Here is a 23,276-nt window from a genome sequence, read left to right as displayed (position 1 = left end):
AAGACTTGCTGACGTTTTATGTTGGAGATAATATTTACGTAAACTGATACAATTCTGAGCGACGTAGATCAAGACGTTTCGTCGGGTCTTGCGTCGGGGTTCAATGTCTGTGTTTTCTTTGTAGTAAATTCATGATAAACAGTTAGCATCTAAAAGAAAAAGAATGCAGATAGTTGTGTTTAAGTTTATTTCAATTCTAGCTTATAATAAGGCTCAAAGAAAATACTTTGTTTTATTCAGACACTTGCCCAGTGCAAGTGACTGTATACAAATCACCAGCACTGTTTCCAATTCTGCTAGTGCAGTCGTCAATTCATTGAGCTCAAACGGACCTATTCCTCGTTAGTATTTGGACCTAACTTGAAATTGGCAGTACTTTAAATATGAAAAGAATAAACAAGATTCATATTAAATTGACTCACTCGCCTCAGAATATATTTTACATAAAGGAATGTTTTTCTCTAGGACCTCATAATAACCACTGTCCAATTGTTCCATTGCTAACATAGTGTTTCACACACGTCCCAGTGCAAATTTCATTTAACAATATTACCTACCATGACTTAAAATCTTCTTGCCCGAGATGGCCTTAGCTTTTTCTGTTATTTTACACACTCATCCCATCCACACAAAAATAATCGTATGTCCCTTATACTTGTGATATTGCTGACTGAACAAGGCGCTGAACTGAACTGGCACTGAACTATTAGACCACAACGAAAAAGGTTTCCAAAATTTCACATGCGCTGATAGTAAATTCTGAATAACTGTGCTACACAACCATGCTCTTGTAATTTCTGACTATACCCACTGTTTGACGTACAGAGTGTATTTTGTCACGATATTTATGTAGGGATAGGCATTCGGGAGCCTTTGAGTATTTTCGCTTTTTAACGAGTTTTTGATCAAAGTTCAAACAAGAAAAGAAGTCGGATATTCATTAATAATTTTGAAATCAATCATTAGAAAAGGTAGCTTTAAGTTCGTAATTAGTTCCTATAATAGGAATGTGTCAGATATAAAGACAACACTAACTCAATAGCAGTCAAATCAACGGCTACCAAGTCTTCGAGCTAAATTACTTTTTGTAATAACCTCAGGACCATTAGATCAAAGAAAAAAATTGTCTTGTGGGATTTTAAAAGTTTCTAATCTCCTAACTTAGTTTGATTTTCAAACAATCGCATGGGCACTGCTGTATATATTTAACCAGCAATATATTACCACGCTCGAGTGAGTAATAGACATAATATTGTTATTCGAAGCTGTTCATGTAAGTGCAAAGCATATGAAATACGTCTAAAAGAGACGATACTCTTTCCCCCATTCCAATGATACCTGCTTCAATTTTGTACACAATGAAGAATTTTGATGTGGATAAAATTTATCAGACGATCTTTAAACGTTGAGGGATTTACAGACCGGGTCCTGCAGGGAGCTAAAGTATTAATGCTTTTAAATGTCTTTCAAGACCTCCAAACTAAAATGCAGCATTTCTTTGGCGGGCTCAATGTTCCTTTCAGACAAATTATAATCATTCGTAATGTGAGAGATACCCGATCTTCATTTTAATCGACCCCGTGAGTCGCCCTGTCCACAATACTGAAACTACTCTTGTAAAAGTAGTTAATGACATTCTCTCTGTGTTGGATAGCGGAACGATTACAGTCCTCACCCTCCTTGATTTGTCAGCAGCATTTGACAAAATAGACCATGATATATTACTTCACCGTCTCCAGCATGTATTTGGCATTCATAATACAGCCTTAATGTGTTTCAAGTCCTACTTGGTCAACAGGACACAAATTGTATCTGCAAATGGAATACAACCCACCCCAGTTGATATATGTTGTCGTGTTCCACAGGGGTCTGTTCTTGGACCTGTTCTCTTCATTCTTTACACTCAGTCGCTCTCAAGTGTCATAGATGATCATGAAGTGTCTCACCAATTGTACGCTGATGACGCCCAAATATACAAATCTAGCCACCCAACTGAAGTTGATGCTACCATCCAAGGTGTAGAGAGGTGCATTTCTGATGTGAAATCATGGATGACATGTAACATGCTGCAGATGAATGAGGATAAAACTGAGGCCATTCTGATCACAACACAAAGACTTTCTCATTCATATCCTTTACCTCAAACAATAAATATCAGTAACACCAACATTAAATTCACACAATCCGTACGAAACCTAGGTGTCACTCTGGACAGTACCCTCACATTGCACCAACATGTCATGAACATATGCAAGGCTGCATGTTTGAGCTGAGACGCATCATCTCAATTCGCAAATATCTTTCAGTTGATGCCACTAAAACACTTGTATGTTCATTAGTACTTCCAAGACTGGACTATTGTAAGTCAGTTCTGTCTGGTTCATCTCAATATCTACTCCAGAAGCTTCAAAAGCTTCAAAACACAGCTGTTCGGATCATACTAAGAGTATCACGATCAGAGCACACCTCCCCGCTGCTCTGTACCCCACACTGGCTATCCATTCGATCCAGAATCAAACACAAAATTTGTTCTCTGTGCTACGTTTCACCGTCGGACTCTAGTCCAACATACCTATCTGACCTCACCAATGTGTACACACCAGCAAGATACTTAAGCTCCTCTTCTGACAATCGTATACTCATTATTCCCACTATGAAAACAAAGTCATATGGATAGTGTTCTTTTGCATACCAGGGCCCAGCAACGTGGAATGAATTGCCAACTGAACTTAGACACAAAGACACAGTGATCACATTCAAGAGGGCTCTGAAAACTCACTTATTTCGACCGCAAGAACAAACCTAAAGACCTAATAATGTTTCCTACCTGAAATATTCTCAGCATGGTTTTTATTTTTTAACGTTTTTCTAATTTCATGGTGTTTGTTTTTGTAATAATATTATTATATGTTTTTATCTTATAGGTGTTGTCTAAAGTTGTAAAGCGCTTCGAGCTTCTAAAGATTATGCGGTATTCAAAGTCCTCATTATTATTATCATTATTATTATTATTATTATATAGCAACTGTGAAAGCGCCAACGCAATGATATTGAAGTTCATGACACTTTAGAAATTTCGGAGATTTAAATACGGAATCTGCGCAAGGTATAATAACTTATTTTTTTCTTGTGTGAAACTAATAACTTTGAACTTCTTGATTAACTAAGAAAGGCGATCAGTGTTGTATACTGGACTGCATTTTAGCATCGTTGTAAATTTTCCGGTACTTAACATTATTTCTGGATTTGATACTTTCAGATTTTGTGTACCTGTTTTATTTTATTTGTCTTCTTTCATAAATGATGAAAATGGAATCTTTTGTATGCTGCATCACATATTCTTCGTGGATTTTCCTAGTTAGCAATGCACTCGAGTATGCCAAAGAGTCATATGGTCTGATTTTACCTAATAGAGTAACTTTCTGTGACGTCACAATTACGGTTACGGGATCTGAATGAATCAAGGACATCAACCGAAAGCTTCGACTCCAGGAAAAACAATTGTCTCCTAAGTCCTCTTATTTTTCCTTTAAAAACTCTCAGGAGTCTAAAAACAGCAACCATTCCCCAGCAAAAGAACCTAAGCTGCTGATGTTTTATTGCTTGTACGAAACTATGTTTTACGCCCATACTTATGCAGCACAGAACGTATGGATGAATATTATATTTTATCATTCCTTAAAATGTAATATTTTGCCACATTTTGCAATACATAACAATATTGTTAACTGAGATGCTAAGGAAGGTGCTTGTTGAAATATATATATGTGCAGATATTATTCTTATTCGGATCGTGGACTCACGATTGTACGTTTTCATGCATGTGTAAATCCATTAATAGAACAGGGAATTTCATTGCCATTCAGAAAGAGTGTCAACTTGCTATAATAATTGAAATAGATATATAAATATGCAAAACGTTTCTATAACATTTGATCAATCCGTTCGGTCGGTATGGGAGGGGAGGGAACTAGGATGTTATTTGCAATCGTATATGTAACGCATGTTCTGTTTATTGCAATTAGCATCAAAATAGTGAAATTAAAATTTGGGAATAATAATAAAAAAACAAAACAAAGAAAATAAAAATGTAGTATCATACTTTCAGTAAAATATACATATTAATTCTAAACTATCTCCATTCAGACAAACACATGAATTACAACTGCATCCGTTTCAAATGCAATAGGAACAGCAAAATTAAAAGGTTCTATAAATTGATCATAAATGCGTCCCTTTATGAAGAAGGAATATTGTAATAACTAAAGCGGTTTATTGCGAAAGTCGCGATTAACACGAATCAATATGGACCTACTTCATTTTGCAGTATCCTATTTGTACAAATACCTTTTTTTCCCGCGACATCTTAATAATTTTGTATCATTCTTACTGTGAAACTTTTCTCCTTATTTTTATGTCTGTATATATCATGGATGTATGATATCCGGCATATGTATACCAATTTATTCCTTCTACATGATTGGTGGATCCGTAGATTCCATTTAAGTTTGAATAATGGCAAGCATTGTACCACCAACCGCCTTTGTAGCTACTGGCACAATTTGATGAATTGGTTTTGTCGTTGTCCCAATCCTTGGTGGTGAATTTCATATCAGAATGATAAGAGAAAGAGTCGCCTGCTGTTCCACTGTAGCCTTTTACGATGAGACGATATCCACTACTTTCGTCTCCAACCGAGAAAGTATCATACATGGCAAAGCTGGTATTTGTATTTGAAACAGCCAAGTTTATATGCAGCTGGTAATCGGCCTGAGCCGTGAGGTCATGTATATTGTCATTTCCGAGCCACATGTTTCCATTTGGATCACCAAAACCCTCTTTATAATCAATCCACTCACGAAAGAAATCAACATCTCCGCTGATTCTTCTCTGAATGACAGTCCATCTTCCACCGGCTGTACGCATGTCACATCGAACGTAAATACCATTAGTATGTCCTTTGGGATAAATAATGTAGCCTCCAGTCTTTGTAAAACCCATTTGGTAAATGTCCTGGCAGTCAATTGGTTTTCCAAAAGAGACATTTTGGCATATAGATGAAGTGACGTTTCCACAATTAATTTGAGGATGTCCGCTTGTAAGCAATTTAGAGAACGTCAGGAAAGCGAAGAATAAGCGAACCATTGTCACGGTAAAGAACACTGAACAAAACATTGTCAGTTAAGGATTGTTCTAGCGTATAGCTGGATGTTGAAATGTTTAAGAGGGCTGTCCATATTTATAAGAAACATAAGTGGGAATACACAAAAAGGGGGTGTTGCTTGAATAATAATTATCCAATTCGACGCATTGATTTCATTGGGTAAGAATGCTAAGACGGATGTAAACAATCCACTATAAATTCATCCGAATAGACTTTGTCAGCATAAAATATAACTATTTTTCTAGACGAGAAAGTATTTTTTCTCCAACGAGGTGAATTGCAGCCCAACTAATACAGTGAATTGTACAAATTAACCTCACTACGAATAAAGTGATACTCAAATACGAAATTAAGTTCTGGCATACAGAAATAACATAACTAAACACTGCGGCTAAAATCTAGTTCAATATACACCAGAACTAATAATTTCATATTTTCGTAGAAACAAAACCTACAGAGCTATCTGTACTATCTCTTGGCCTTCATAAACTATTTTGGATGACATTTTGTTTGCTATATAATATTAAGTTCGTACTAAATCACTCGTATTTATATACATTAGATTTGGAGTGAAATATGGAACTTGGAGAGAGACTGTGAATTTCACAAGCGGTAAGGTTTTAGGGTTATAAGATAAATGATGGATAAAAAAATATTAACCAGGTATTGAAATTCAACCTGTCTCCTCATTCTTTTCTGCCTTATTTGGACACGTAATATCATCAACTTTGGGCTAATAATATAATCAAAACGAAACGTGAATAGTGAAAAGGTCCTTCTGCTGCTGGTAAACACTCTTATAGTTTTATCTCGTATACATCATTTTTGACATGCATTGTGATTGAGATATTGCAATCGTTTAAAACCAAAGAATAATAATGATCATTTTACTATCCATACCTTCTGCTGCAGATGCTATCTATTGCAATGTCCATGAAAGCGATATTTGGAAATGTGGAGCATAAACATACACCAACATAACAATGGCTCAACAATCACAAATGTAACAGTGAAATGAAAAAAGCGAAAAAATGAAGAATCAATAGTAGAAATACTTTTCAAGACGACATTGGAAAAATATCAAATATATATTACATACGGGTGAAAGAGATATGGTGTGACAAGTACTAATTAGTGAATGATATTTCCATTGAAGCTCTTCTCTGGGATGCTGAAATGCCATATGGTGCAAGTTGAGATATTACGCCTGAATTCGTTTGAGAAAATCCCTGTGGAGAATATGTTTTCACGATCTGAATAAAATGGGCATTGTGAAACATGATATTTGCCTTGTGTCTCACACTCACACGCACACAATGCTCAATATATACGCTACTCTAAAGTCATTAAGAGATGCGTTGGTTACTCAATGGCTACGTGTAATGCAACTGTAGTGGGATGCTTTATGTCATTTTATTACGTTTGAATTCCATTTCTGAATTAAATTGTCTTTATGATATTTTCAGATGGTAAATACTACATCTACAGTAATAGGTAAAATAGGACAACTTTGTCATCACCTACAGCCTATACGTACCTGTTATAACCCAAACCATGTGGGAAGTGTATACTATTAAAATTTGTAACACATTTTGACTTACCTGGTTCGTCGAGTTATTTTCAGTGTTCATAGCATTGTCATGAATAGCAATTACCATCCATCATAATCCAGTATTAATTTACAGTAATAGGTAAAATACAGACGTACTTGGTCAGTATTCTCATTGTGTCAGCAGGGAGTATGCTTGTTTTCTAGGAAGATTCCATATCTAGTAAAACTCTTACCATTTACGTTTTCAATTGCTTATGAATATTGTAGCCAAATATCAGCGGCATCTATTAATACAAATGCGATCATATTAATAACAGTTCAAATATGCCTAATGTATTGTACAAAATAATCCATTTTTGTGGACACTTTGCGTGTAATGGGTATTCTTCCTTTACTTGTTTCCAAATAAGTGTACGAGAGAAGTTTAGTCGCATGTATTTATAACCAAATATGATATGGACTTGTCTTCCGTATAATACTACTTTTCCATATTCCTCAAAACTACACCATTCTAGAACGTCACAATAATATTATGTTACTTTGTCCGTTTAAGGAATTCTTTTACAATATCTTAAGTGTTCACTTCATGTCTTACTGAGAGCCTATGAATTGCATACCTTCCCTTAAAAGCCTTTTTTTATTGCAGGAATGTTGATTTGTTAGACATCAAAATCTATGGTTGATTCTCAAATTTAAGGAGGAACAAAAAAGAAAAGATTGCAAGAAGAAGCTACAAATAAAGAATGAACACATTTTTCAAATGCGTGATAAAGTGATGATTTGATACCGTCCACAATTTGAACAACATGTTATAGATAACGATTGTGTGATATAACTAGTCTTCAAACACCTTTATGGGAAGACAAACCTAGATCAAAATTAATTTGTACCAAGGTGTATTACTGAATGGAAAATTCCTGCATTATTCCAAGAGTTCGTTGTGCTGAATAGTGAAGAAACAATTAACCTTATTGCTTTGAATTCAGGTTGCTTTTACAAATGGTTGCGAGGCCAATTATTACAGTTTTCATGTGCAGTGGTAAGTTATACATTTCCCATTTCATAAGTTAACTTGTTGTGCATCCTATGAGTTCGAAGATGACTAAGATATCAGTAACTGGTTAGAAGTCTGTGAATACATGAGATCAGGTCAATGTGTGCTATTTACAGACTGTGCCACACTTGGAAGCATGTGCAGGTTGGGATAGATTGATCAATGCAGGACGTGCTGTAGTTCCGAGATTTACGTTGCTGGCGCTTCTTTCATGCCTCTTCGTTTGTCATCTGTTCAACGTCCTTAGCACCAATAGGGATGAAACTGCGTCAGGGGAGGGATCCTGTGCGAGATCATCCCAAGGCTCGTGGTCAGAGATGAAGTGCTTCAAAGATGTCTTGACGGCATCTATGAAGCGTTTCTTTTGACCACCCTTAGATCAGTTCCCCTCCTTCAGCTCAACGTAAAATTGCTTCTGAAGTAGTCGCTCTTCTGACATACTACCATCCTGGCGATGGGTCCTGCCAGTCTTCACTGTGATGTCATCAGCAGAATGTGAATACTTGGAATGTTTGCCCTTGTGAGAGGCTCATTTTCTGAAACCATGTCCTGCCATCGTATCCTAATCAGTTTCCACAGCGGCCAATGTGAAAATGATTAAGCTTCTTAACATAGCGTTTTAGCAAACATATAATAGGATTGGCAACACAGCGGCTTTGTAGACGTTCAGCTTATTTGTAGAATTCGCACCCACACGTTTGCTCGTAGACTGCAAAAGCCCACACTTGCTTTAGCAATTATGGTGTTGGTTTTATCATTGATTAGGACTGTAACATAAAACCACCACCTTCCCTTATCAGTTTAGGTCTGCATCATTCACAGCACAAACCAAACAATATAATAATTGCAATAATTACAAGCTGACAACAAATGATCCATAGACTCAGATGAGGCATTCAGGTAACAGTCGTCGGCAAATAGTTGACCACGAACAGTAATTTTATGTCTTAGTCTTCGCTTGCACTCTCCATAGATTCAAGATCTTGCCATCAGTGTGGTATCGGATACAATCACACTGTCATGGTCACAGGAAGCATAAGTAAGCATAGCAGAGAACGTCATACTAAAGAGGATTGGGGCCAACACACAACCTTGCTTGACTCCATTGGTGACATGGAATGATTCACATGACTATTCGTCTTCTATGCAACGAGCGTGCATGCCATGATGAATTACCGAACTATCACGATGAATTTATCTGGGCAACCGATATTTGTCATAGGACCCAATAGCTGACTGCATGCAAGACTTTCTACATACTTCATTGGTTACCTAAAATTAGCTAATCCTTGTACAGCAAGAATAATATAATTTGATATATGGCTCACTCTGATATGGAATACATTGATGACAAGAACAGTATCTATGTGGTTGTTTGACAAATAAGCAACGGTAGGTGATTAGAGATAAATAAAAAGTCCCCAATACAAGGTTACTGTTCAAATTTTAAAGGAAATGAGATCTTTACATGGTTTTTAAGTCGATTTAGTTTACAGAGTTATAACAACTGATTTGATTGATACGAAGTGAGTGTTTTTGTATATGTGACACTTCAACAGTACTATCACAGGAAATGCTCACTAACTTGAAGCCACTGGTTTTGTTATTACATTTTGATTAATGATCAATGCCTCTCCGACTTCAGGGCATACAGTCAGACTTTGCAAGAGCAGAGGTGTGCGCCACATTACTTCTGAATAATGCTAACATTCTAGAATGTCTGGTAAATATAATGGTTCAATTATTTGAAAATTCACGTCTCCAATGTTGTCTTATGGCTGTGATATTTGGGGGTTAGAAAACAGATAGTATATGACGGGTACATAGAAAACATTACTTCTGAATAATACTAACATTCTAGAATGTCTGGTGAATATAATGGTTCATTTATTTGATTAATTTGAATCTCCAATATTGTCTTATGGCTGGGTGGTTTTGAAAGCAGATAGTATAGGACGAGTACATAGGAAAAAGTGCATGTAGATACTAGATATTATACATCCTGCCAACAATATGTTTGAAAATGGATAGCTGGGCCCACATGTTCTTTATTTAAATATATACGTGCGCATCATTAAGCATTGGTTAAAACTGCTAAACACAAATAATTAAATTGTTAAAAAATATAACAATTAATGCTTACAGATTTTATAAGAGAGAATTGTAAAAACTGGGTTTTCAGTGTGATAACTATTTTATTGACTTCACGGTCATGGAGATGTGGTAATATCCTAATATATCTTGCCTTTTATTGTTTTGTAACCAGAGACTAAAATACATATTTCATTTTAATTTATTTTGATCCTTATTACTGGCAGAAACCAGGTATGTACCAATTACTTCAATTACACAAAAATGAAGATTTAAGAACTCTAAAACACCTAAGTAAATATGCTGATAATGCATTCCAACTTAGATTATCGTCTCTCGCTGTAGAGTTGTATTTCTCTCTGTCCATCTCCGATGATTTATGCGCACATTTGTATAGGCATTATTGAGTCAAATATTCTGGCATTTATGCAACAGTGTATTGTGCATGAATCATGTATTATATTGGGTATGTGCTCTTTTGCACAGGCCAAATAAAAAAGTATGTTTCGCTCTGTTATTCAGATTTTATCATCTGCATATGCAGAAATTGTGAACTTTTGGGAACCTCGTTGGATTTGAATTCCTCGCTCAGTGAAGAATATCAGAAGTGCATGGAAGGTAAATTTTTCTTGATGGGGTGAGCGTCGAAATAATACTAAACACTAAAGTCACTTCGGTCGTGTGCGTGTGGCGTTATCGGGAATATAACGTTGGTCTACATCTATTTCAGGTTGAGTTCTCGTTACAGGTCCTGTTGTCACGAAAATTTAATGTAAGGTAATCAAACAAGTTACATGTTGAAAGATGTTTTATAATCAAACGTAGGTCAAAGTGACAATGATGTTGCTGACAGAAATAGTTTCTTCACTGTAGTCATAAGTGTAGCATATGAATATACATAGGATTTAATTACAGTTGATTCTGGAGGAAACGAGTGTGCAAATGATTATTTTATTTCTGCTATCTAGATTTTAAAACTTATTTGGAAGCAATTGTTTGAGTGGTATACATTTTTTAAATCTATAGGAACTACGATGATCACCGTGCTAGAAATAAACATGGAACAACTTAATTATTAGAATCATAAATGATACCATGAAAACACAGTTCTGTTATTTTATTTTTATTTGTTTAATTCTACTACACATTACCCCAATGAGTCACTTGATGTAGCAAACCCACACAAATAATAGTTAACTACCTTCCTCACTACTGTATCATAAACAAAGCAAAGCCACCACAATTTAATATACCTTACAAAAGAACCACGTTCCGTATTTCTTAGGGTAAAATAAAGAAACAAATCAGATCGTCCTTTACTTCACTACATGATTAGCTCACTTTCAGCAGCAATAACAAACACCCCACAAAACCATGCCTTTGAATTTACTACTTGATTACTTTACTTGCTACTAGTTTAGAGTGAACGATTTAAAAGACATCAAGAGATGAAGGGAACAGGTGGACAATAAATTACTAATAATCATTATTTAATAGAATGACAAGAGAAGCCGCCACAATTCCATGGCTGTAGAAAGACATCCACCAGAGCAGAACAATTTTAGAAGCTGTTGATGTGTCTAGATAGAAATTCAGAACTGTATCGACTACTTTTCAAGTCATTGGATAGACAAGACAATCATCAGAAGATTCGCTTTATCTTCGATGATATATAACCTATGGAATCGAAGATTAACAGAGATATATGTTCTTGTTGAAGAAATAATTTTAGAAAAAAAGTATTCCAAAATATCGGAAAATTCTGACCCTTTAAATCTCAACTTGAAAAAAAGAATCAAGTTATTGAAAAAGATGAATGATTTCAGCATATACATTACTGGCCTGAAACAATCAATATCGTAGCTAACACCGACAACAGCACAGTTCCCAGGCAGCAGAAGAAGAGACTTAGAAGAGAAATAGAACAGTTAAAGAAATAGAAGTGAATTAATTCATGGTAAGATATATGAAACTGACATGCAAACTGTCCATTCATTTTATACTGGATTGATGAAATCCAAACGATATAAGATGTTAGATTCAAAGAATAGTACAAAACATAAACTATGCAGTCTAAGTCGTGATCGGGATGTTGTGTCTTGATATCAGCGTGGTGGATGACAGTATTGACGAAATAAACAACAGTAGAATGATACACTACAGTGGGTGTTATTATAGAAAGGTAGACAGATGTAGCTTTACAATGATACCAAATAATCTGGAATATCTAGAAAATGCAGATTAAAAAAATAATTTTTGGCTCCGACTGTCTTAAACCCAAAATTCGCCAGTGTTTTCGGAGACATTTAAATGATTTGTAAGGAAGGTTTATAGAAGATACAGGTTCACTCAAGACACAAGTGGTTAACAGACGTATGCATTAAGTGCCCGCTTTAATGCAATTAAAGGCGACAGAAAGGAAAAATAGATATTTCAAATAGAATACAACACGGAGAAAGTATTACATTGTAAGTAAAATCGGTTGAATTTGAAAAATTAGTTGTCAAAATCGAACAAGAATGTTATGCAAAATGAAAATAACACTATTTTGAAATATCTCTTCGAATTTTGCATTGTATCCTTTGCCACTAGTATCCCAGCTAAATTATATTAACTGATTTAATTAAATGTAGATTTCCAATTTGTAGACGAGATAATGTATTTCAACTGAAACATGCGTTAAATGATAATTTTGTAGCTGAATAACACTAAACAAAGAAATATATAAAATAATTAGCTGCATTTTATGGACCTATTTATGCTCCTATATGATGTGCTGAATACATCTTATACCCTATAGATGAAGGAGATTCGTCATTAAAAAAATAAAGCAAGATCGTTCACAATATTTGTCAATTTGAGAACTGACAATTTAAATAATTTTGGCTTTGATTTTATTATTTGGACCGTGGAAATCATACAACAATTCCACTCGAAAAAGACATTAGGCAGAGATCATTGACTTAAATTTACAGCGTTAAAAGAAAAAAATGAACAAACTAATTAATAGAACTCTGTTTTAGTCATTTGAGAGTAAAACAAAAGAGAAGGTCTTGAATCAGCATGTGATACTAGGAGCAGTACTAAAGTTTGTTCCTCTTGAATGAAGCCTATAGCCTCAGTAGCAATTACTACAGGAGAATCAATAAGTAAAGATTTCGCATTTTAAAATAAAAGCAACTTTATATTCAAGTTAATTATCGTTATGCTGAAGAAATAAGTTAGGCATGAAGGAAATAAAGAATAAATGAAAAACATCGATAAAACCTAAACAGTTGACTACTTGAGTGAACGATTGAAAAAGCAACTTTTCGTCGCTAACTATATTTAACAATCGGGACGGTCCTTTTCCTTTATATGCGTCTACTCATAGTGATCATACTAGTCATGGTTTAATCGATACACTAATACCCGAGAAACAAAGAGCACGTGAAATAAAGGGTTTACACGTACATTGTGATTAGCAAGTAAGATATGGGTTCATATTATGTATATCTGTACTGTGTATTTAATTTTTGGCCATGACTGAAAATTGCTACTGTCTTTTGTATGCAACACATTATATAGATAGCACATGTCCAGTATTGTAGATTTTACTTTTAGATAATATTCATTTGTAAACAAAATGTTTAGTTAGATTTGAGTTCAGTACTCTGATTTTCTCCTTGGAAATTGTATATGGTCTCCTTAGTTGCTTTAGCTGATGCGAATAGACATGAATATATTTACGAATTTGATGGAAATTTCCATTGAAAATTATCATCATCCTGAACATCTTATTGCGTCTTATACTTTTATATAGGGTTCTGAAGTAAACAAATTGATCTTTGCTATTTTATCACCAGTCTGGGAAGATTATGTTTACTTGTATAAGATGTAATTTGAGAGGAATTATTTATTTATATTATTAATTGAAATTACTAAGTGCTCACTGACATTTTAGGCTAAATCATTCTATTGGATTATTGTGAATTCATTGAAAGATATTCTAGATTATATCATTGTGATACATCAAGACTGCTGACATATCAGCTCATTAAACACTATTGATACTTAAGCACAATAAAAACCTGGAATTCAATCAAAGCACTCTATACTTTTGGGCTTATGATAGAAATGTTAAAATTGTTTGGATTTTAATTCTCAACATTAAGTTCTATTTAAAATTCCCTGTGTATTTTAGAGAAATACATTATTTGTTGAAATTTACTAAATTGGTTTAGCTTGCTTTCTCTGTTTCTTAGAGTCAAAATATTATTTTATGTTAGTGTGCATTTTTCCAGATATTGTGTAGGTTTTTTGGCACAAGAAATACCTATGATGTTTACATTTTGAATATACGTAAATCTTATTAACGTAGAATAGAGATATTGCTCCGAATCAAACAAGGAGGAAGAAATATTGCTCTGAATCAAATATCTCAATCACAAACTCTATTATATCATTTACGTACACAGCAGTATTCAACCCAGTATTCTCGCTCTCCTCCGATAGAAAAATATTTATCTGTCACAGATATGTTATTGATAAGTTAAACGAACTTCAAGTACTTATACAATTTTTTTAAATCAGTGTTGGAAACACCCATTGACGTTTTTTGAAATGCTGTAAATTCGGTTACTCAGATCCTAAAAGTTTTGTTCCCTGGCAATCAACTGATTTTTATTTTTTTTGCACATTTAATTAAACATATTAAAGCATATTCTTCTGTCTGATTTGATGTAGGGCTCTTTGTTTGTCTCTACCCTGTAAAAGTAATAGGGTTCTTCCATTATCAGTTGGTGTAGTAAACAATGTGCTATAAACACATCTATGGCAACATGCCACACTTCAAAATAGTGAGTGGCGGTCAGGTTCTTCCTGTTTCATTTCTATCTGGACATGCTTATATGTGATATTAGCTTCCACATCTACTTCATAGTTCGGAAGATTGTCAATCAATCTAGGAACTCCCATTCGCTCCATGTGTATTCTTTTCTTTGCTTCTTTGATTTGGGAAAAACGAATTAGATGAGCAACATTAACATATGTTACCTTTGTTTATCTAGATATGGTGTGAACAATACATTTCTTAAATGTATTTCAAAACTTTGCATATACAGCAAATGCATGCAATTTCCAGAAGTAAATTTGAAAAGATATCCTTATTTTCTTGTGTCACACAAACATGAATCCTAGCCAGTGCATGAAATAAACAACGTCGCAGAAATGAAGGATCTATCGGAATATTCAGGCATATAAATAGTTTTATTTTTATTTTGTAAACAAGCACTTAGATTACCTGTACTGGCTCAATGTTCAAGACTTGACCCAAATTCACCTCTAGCACACTAGTGGCTCCAGCTTTGGACTGTGGCATAGACTCACATAGATAGTCAGCAATCCAACGATCTGTAACGTTTCAAAGACTATCCTGATGCGCCCTGCAAACTTTACCTGAGCTGGACATAGATGTGGAAAGATACATCAATGGGATGCACATGAGGTATGAAAACAGAAATAAATCTGTTAGCGTTCCACCTGCAAATAGAATGGTTACTGAGAAGACTGTTCTGGTTGGCATGTCTCCATGGTATGGCTGCCTATTCCAAGTGTTGTATTCGGCCCACAGGAAGTATTCATATGTACATGTATTTAAAGGGAGATGTATGCGAGTCTCAGTCCCATTTGCTTGTCAGTGGCAATAGGGACAGCACGAATAACGACAGCAGTTGTAAATAAAAAACAATAAAGTTGACGTCAGATGGCGTCTCTTTGAAGTTATTTCCGCTTATTTCCTTGACAAAAGTGTTAACCTGATGTGATGATTTGCTGAATCAGACTTGCTTGATATTGGGATATGTCGAAACAGTAACAAATGTCACAAAAGTAAGTTACATCGAAAGATTTGGTCATAAAAAATAGTGCCGCTCTCTTATATCACTTATAATTCGATAATTAACGTAGATAACCAAATCATATGTGTGCTTTACGATGGTGGCTTTTACTGTGCTGTTAATTGTTTGAATGTGACATCCTTTTTCATTTTGACTACATGAATCCAGTCTAAAAATGAATGGATAGACTGAATGTTGTTTCTATAGATCTAGCAACTAATTCGTTCAGCTTCATGAGGTTTATGGCTATATTTTTTCGTTTTTAATTTGCTGCTCAACACTTTGCAAAGTGTAGTGTTTGCTACGATGTTGTTTGTCCAGGCCATTAAATAATGTATTGTAATCATTCATCTTCTTTCACCTTTTATCTTTTGTTGGTATTTTTAATTTTTTTAAATTTTAATTTTATTTTCTGCTAGTCGCTTTCCAATAATATTTTCCTCTGTTGATCCGAATTCCATGGGATATATACGTGTCATTGAACATTATGCGAATCAGCTGTCTCAATGTCAAGTCGATTAAATGACTTGGATGGTAGTAGATAGTACCGAATCTCTGTTAAACAGGTCTTAAGCTTATAAAAATCTTTCTTCTGTTCTTGTGAATCTGTTTCTAGAGCTCTGTGATTCAGGTGTCTCTCAATACTTATTCTGTTCAATAATGCTTACATTAGTAATGTATTGGCAACTTGTTCCAATCATGTCCTGATGTCTTGCATATTGTTCTCATTTAATTAGTAGTAAGTAAATTGTTGCACTAACAATGTCAGGGAAATGATTATTTTAGGGAGTTCATTAATACAGTAGTAAGTAAAGTTGTGACGTAGTGAGATATTGGACATGGTGTCATTTTGATTATTTTGTACTGAAATATATGGAAAGTGTTTAAGTGATATGTCCTCCTCCATGGTGGTAGTATTCTTTGTTTTTCAAAAAGTTTTAAAGAAAGTAGACAAGTATTTTCTCTTTTGGGGAGTGGCTTCTGACTTGTGGTTGAGGTATGGATATACTGTTTTGAACGTGGACTCGTAATATTCTTATACGTATGCAACAGCAAATGAAAGTGGCCACATTTTATCTGTTGAATTGAAGATGAGTCAGTGTTTATCTTTTATTTGTGTTAGTAAGAAAAGTTGCTCAAACCTAATGGAAGCGTGATAGTATCGACTTATTGTTGTTCTTGTTGAAGTTTATTTCCCTTTCAATCAGTAGTTCGATAAACTTGTCTATGTCAGTTCTTGCTACTTAAATTTTAAAAAAAGACCTCGTCCTTCTATAAATTCCTCGATCTTTACTAAGTCTGTCTCTAACATTCCCTAAAGCGATTAAGAATAAACAGTGTTGCCTTCAGACTACAAATACGTCATTACACAAAAAGCTGTCAATAGAAAATAAATTGGTATTATTTGTATTTTTGTTAACAAAAATATTGATTTTCAAAATCAAACGAATCAATTCAATGATGTGCAGCAGAATTTAAAACAAATACCAACTTGTGTTTTGTATTTCGTTTGATATGCTTTCATTTACCATTCTACTAATTGTGCTTTCTCTATGTTCATTTCAACAATGGTGACCTATGTAATTTCTTTCTTTTTCAAGAGGTGTTATAATGCCAAATATTTCATCACACTATTTAAAAAATCAGGATATGTGAAATAAATCAATATGTATCTCCATCGCCATTCTCATCTTGATTTACTGTCCATATTTAAAGTTATTTTAACAAGAGCGGTTGCATTATGGAACTCCTTGTGGAGACCAACGTTTTGTCATCTATAATGACACATACACACGCACACACACACACCACCACCACCATCACCACCACCACCACCACAGAGCTGCCGAAAGCTTTACTTATGATCTATGCGTACATGTATATCTTTACATGGAAAGAAACGTACTGGCATTTCACATTCTAGATAAACATTTTTACGTAAGCTGTGATGTAATTTTGAACGACGTAGATCAGGACCTTTCGTTGGATCTTACGCCGGGAGCTGATGTTATGTCTTCTCTTTGAAGTAAATAGATGATGAATAGTTAATAGTTGAAGATAAAAGAATGCAGATAGTTATGTCTAAATGTATTTCAATTCTATCCTACAACAAGGATCAAAGAAAATATTGTTTTTATTCAGTCACGGGCCCAGTGCAAGCGCCTGTTAAAAAGTCAACAGCATTCTCTCCAAGTCTGCTAGTGCAGACGTCAATTCATTGAGCCCAAAATGGACCTGTTTTTCACTAGTTTCTGCACCGAACTTGGAAATTGCAGTAATTTAAATATGAAAAGAATAAACAAGATTCCTATTCAATTGACTCACTCGCCTTAGAATATACTTTACATAAAGGAATATTTTATATTAAGCACATGAAATACATATAAAAGAGATAGTACTGTTTCCCCATTCAGAATGATATCAGCTTCGACACAACTAAGCAGACGATCTTCATAACGTTCCGGGATTGACAGGTGGGGTCCTGCAGGTTGCTAAGTATTAATATTAAGTGTCATTCAGGATCTTCAAACTAAATTTCCACATTTCGTTGGCGGTCTCGATGTTCTTTCAGGCAAATTATCTAACATTTCTTTCGGTGTGAAGACCAACGAAATATTCATCCATAATCTGAGAGATGCCCGACCCACATTTTAAGCGTTGAGCTCTATGAGTATTTGAAAGTATTTTTTTCATTTAAAACAAGCAAAAGATTGCGTCATTGACATGAAACTACCGATTACCATAATTAAAAGAGTTAGCTGTGTTTTCCAAACAAAATGCTGAAATGTAGTTATCGCCCTCAGCAAAAACAATTCTGTAATAAAGCATTTTGTTTAAAATAAAGGCTTTTGTTACTGGTTTCCAGCAGTATCTTACTCATATTGGGTAAATATATTATAATACCAAACTGTATTTTTAGTATGAAGGGTCCTAACGTGATGTCCAAATGACGTACATAAACATGCTTGAAACACCAATCCAAGTCAATTAGCTGGTGTAATAGTATTATAATGGCTCATGTAACACATCCTATTAAAATACTTTGTGCAAGGAGTAGTAATACACATCTGTTGCCTTTTTTGGACCTGAAAACTCCGATGCAGCAAATATATAATTTTTAGATGCACATTACGTTACGTCAATTTTTATTTCCTTGGAAGTTCATAATTAGTTTTATTTTCCTAGTATCTTCAACAAATAGGTAGAAAATATAGAACGTCTTTGGCTGAGACGGATCTTGATATGTGAACTATGCTTTTTGAATATTCTCACTCTCACAAGAATAACTTTGATCGAGACTATCGTTCTCGATCTGATAACTTATATAAATCTTTTATATACATGCTAACTACTTAGAAGGTAAATTGTGGTAGAGAAAACAATCATTGATTAAGAAAAAGATGAAACATAGATTATGCTAGTTGACAATGACCCTGAGACTGACTTTCAGTGTGATGAGCACGCGCAGATATTGCGTTAGATATCACTGTGTTTGGCGAAAAATTAGGAAAATAAGTGAAAACCTCGTGAGTTAAGATGAATTGGAATAATTTGTCCGGATCCTGTTACGATTGTTTTGTTCTACATCATAGTAGATAAACCATCATGCAAGAAGATTAAACAGCAATAAATACGATTACTGTGTCAATGCAACAAAGGTTTGTCTGTCTACCTTGAAAGCAATTGGTGTGTTCTACATGATATTGGGTCAATACCCATGCAAATACTCTTGTTTGCTGCAAATGATAAAAGATGTACGAATACATATACTCTATTAGTGCACTTAAAACAAAGGTTTGTATCGCAACCGTGAACGTTTGCAAGCGCCAACCCAGTGTTATTTAAGGACAAGCCAAGAATGATCAATGTCACTCAAACTTCATTTCTTCATTCAGCTTGATGTGGAAACATTAAGATATTTGCCGTATTTTGAAAGCGAAATTGCTTCATGACCCAGAATATTTATCACACATATATCTTTATTGAAATACAATCAGTACATCGAGCATATGGCATACAGTCAATGTGTCTCGTGGCTGTGATATTTCGGGATTTTGAAAGCAGTAGAGGACGGGTACATATAAAATAATGCATGTTAATACTAGATGTTAAACTTTCTACGAACAATATATTTGACAATGGAGAGTTGGACCGACAAGCACTTTATTTAAGCCGACAGGTACGTATAATTAAGCATTGAATCAAACTGCTAAACTCAAATAGTTCCGTCTAAAAAATATAACAATTAATACTTACAGATTTGAAAGAAAGAATTAGAAAAACTGAATTTTCATTGTAAGGACTATTATATTGTCTTCAGGGTTTTTGATAAGCCTGCTATTATCGTACTTTGTAACCAGAGACTAAATGTCATAGTTCGTTCTGACTTTCGTTGAGCAACTGCTTCGAAAAAATCTTTTTGAAGGTAGAAGATATGTTAAATACCACTTCGTATCTTGGGAATAATTGTTAATGCCAGTCACATAAAATATTTAAGTAACTTGAGGGTTTCATCAAACCTTTAAATATCGAGACTGGTAGACAATTAGGAAAATAATAACATACACAAATGTTTGAGCTATGCCAAAATAATGAGAGCGAATATGATATAGTTTTGTCGTAATCTGTCCTCTATACCTCTCACATAGACCATCGTATATTGGTCCTTATTGTTGTTAGAAACCAAGCATTTACAAATTACTAGAATTACCCAAAAATGAAAATTAACAACTTTAAAATACCTATATGAGTATGTGAATTTGTCATTCCTAATAGATTATCTCCTCTTGCCGTCGAGTGTTTTGTCTGTCTGTGTGTCTGTCCCCGATGATTTATGTGCACAGTTTTATTTAGTCATTATTTCATTTATGTATTCATTAGTTTATGCAAAAGACCATTTTATATCAATTATGGATCATGCTGACTATGTCGCCTTTTGCACACATCATATCAAAGATTGTTGTTATTCAGACTTTATCATCTGCATATGCAGAAAATGTAAAATTTTCTGAGCCTCGTTGGTTGTGATCGCTCATTTAGTGAAGAAGATTACAGGTGCAAGGGACATCCATTTAATTTTTCTGGATGTGGTGAGTGTTTCAAAATAAGAGTAAACACTAAGGCCACCTCGGCATGTTCGTGTTTCGTTATTGACAATAAAATGTTGGCCTACATCTATTTCATGTGGAGTTCTCGTTTCAGATGTTATTGTCATGGCAATTTCATGTAAGAAAGTCAAATAAGTTACAGCTAGGAGATATTCATGTTGAAAGAAGTATAATTATCAAACGTAAATTACTGTAATAATGATGAGGCAAATAGAACTAGTTTCGTCACTGCTGGCATCATTATAGTATATGGGTTTACATAGGATTGAATTGCAGTTTATTCTGGAGGAAACGATTGTACTCACGCTTAGGTTATTCCTCCATCTAGATTTTAAAACCTATTTTGAAGCAATTTTTTGAGAGGTAGCATAGGTCACCGTGATTGAAATAAACATGGAGCAACAGTAATTATCAGAATCATAAATGACACCATATTGTACGAAACGAAAACACAGGCCGGTTATTTTTATATTTGTTTAATAGTGAACCTTACCCAAATGAGTCATTTGATTTAAAATATCAAACATTTTAATAACCAAAATAAAAACGCACCAGTGTTATTTATTTTCGACAGGTTTTTATTTTAAAATAGTAGTGTGGTCTGAAAGCAGCACTGCTTTTAATCATTTTACTGCATGTTGGAGAAAAACTTGGTAAAAGTAGAGGAAAATATAAGAGAACGTGGCCTTTAGCTATATTGAAATGGTAAGGACTGGCACGCATAATTTCTCGTACTTGTATGTGAAAAATAAACAAACAACAACAAGAACAACATCAAGACAAGACTATTGCACTTACATAAGAATATAACCAATTTCTTTACTACTATAGCTCCGTAAAAAAAATTGTGGTCACTTTCATTGCAAGAGCATACAAATAAAAAATCACGAAACGACTTCTGTACTCTGTGATAAATACCCCACCCAAGCCACATCCTACCCAGACCCCTCAAAAACAATGCTGGTCTACCATCCTTAATACTGTGTGAAAAATAAACCAAAACCGCCACCATGTCTTATATCGTAGAACAGAACCACTTTTCTAAGTGAGAAATAAAAACCTCACTACTTGACGACCTTACTTACAACGTAGACCCGTAGAAATTGATTTACAAGAGCAGAACAATTTTAGAAGCTAAAGACGTGTCAAAATAGAAATTCAGTACTTTATCGAATATTATTTAGGTGTAGTAATAGTAGTACTTTATCGAATACTATTCAAGTCATACAATCAACAAGACTAAGAGCAGATGATTCTCTTCACCTTGCATAATAAATACAACCCAACGAATCGAGGATAAACAGAGATATATGTTTCCGGCCACGAAATAATAAATGTAAAAAAAGAATTAAAAAATATCAGGATAATTCTGACACTTTTAATTTGAACTTGAACAATCAGAAGATATAAAAAGATGAATGATTTCAACATATAAATTACTGGCCTGGAAAAACAATATCAAAAGTAACAACAGCACAGTTTTCGGGCTGGATAAAAAGGAAACGAAAATATAGAGAAACTTGGAGGTAGACGAGTTGATGATAAGATCTATAAAAGTAACATGAACTCTGTCTATTCGTTTTAGATTGGACAGATAAAAATCATAACGACATAATATATTTCGTTCAAAAAATTCTACAACACATTGCAGGCGGCATATGCAAAACAATTATGAAGATCGGGAGGTGTCCTCTTAATATCAGTGTGGTTTTTAAATAAACAGACAACATAATAAAACAAAGAGGAAGCATTTAAACGATTTGGAACAAAGGTGTACACTAGATACAGGTACTCTCAAGACAGAAATGGATAGAAATGGATAGAAAGACATGCGTTAAGTGTTAGTCTTGATGAAATTAATACCGATAGAAAGGAGAAAGATATTCAAAATTGAATCAAAGATGGACAATTAACGTAGCCATGAGTATCATGTCTAAATCATATTAACTGAATGTTTTAAATGTAAACTTGTAATTGATAATATATTTGTATTTGAAGTAATGAATGCATTAACAGCTAATTTTGTAAGTGAATAACACTAAGAAAAGCAATATATATAATTTAATGAGCTGCAATTTTCGGATACATTTATGCTAATATATGCTGAGATAAATACAAGTTACACTCTATAGATGGAAGAGATTGTCATTAAACCAGTAAAGCAGGATCGTTCAGAATTTTAGTCAATTTTAATATTGACAATTTAAACTTTTCAACACTTACATCCTCAACAGACATTATACAAAACTCAGTGCCTTAAATTTATAGCGTAAAAGAAACATATGCACACTATATGGAAGAGAACTCTGTTTTAACCATTTGAACGTGACATAGAAGATGACATCTTCAGTCAGCGTGTGATATAAATACTAGAAGTATTAACGTTTCCTCCTCTGAAATGCAGCATACAGCGTCCTGAGCAATTACTTGA

The 23,276-nt window shown here is 34.3% G+C and overlaps 1 pseudogene; it reads right to left on the bottom strand.

The window, feature by feature from the left end:
• Positions 1 to 172: 172 nt before the first annotated feature.
• LOC149793750 (microfibril-associated glycoprotein 4 pseudogene) lies at positions 173 to 5,212 on the bottom strand (annotated as a pseudogene).
• Positions 5,213 to 23,276: the final 18,064 nt, after the last annotated feature.

Source organism: Sinohyriopsis cumingii, chromosome 8 (assembly GCF_028554795.1).
Source record: "Sinohyriopsis cumingii isolate HCF-2022 chromosome 8, ASM2855479v2, whole genome shotgun sequence".
NCBI lineage: Eukaryota > Metazoa > Mollusca > Bivalvia > Unionida > Unionidae > Sinohyriopsis > Sinohyriopsis cumingii.
This window is presented reverse-complemented; position numbering and strand designations above follow the sequence as displayed.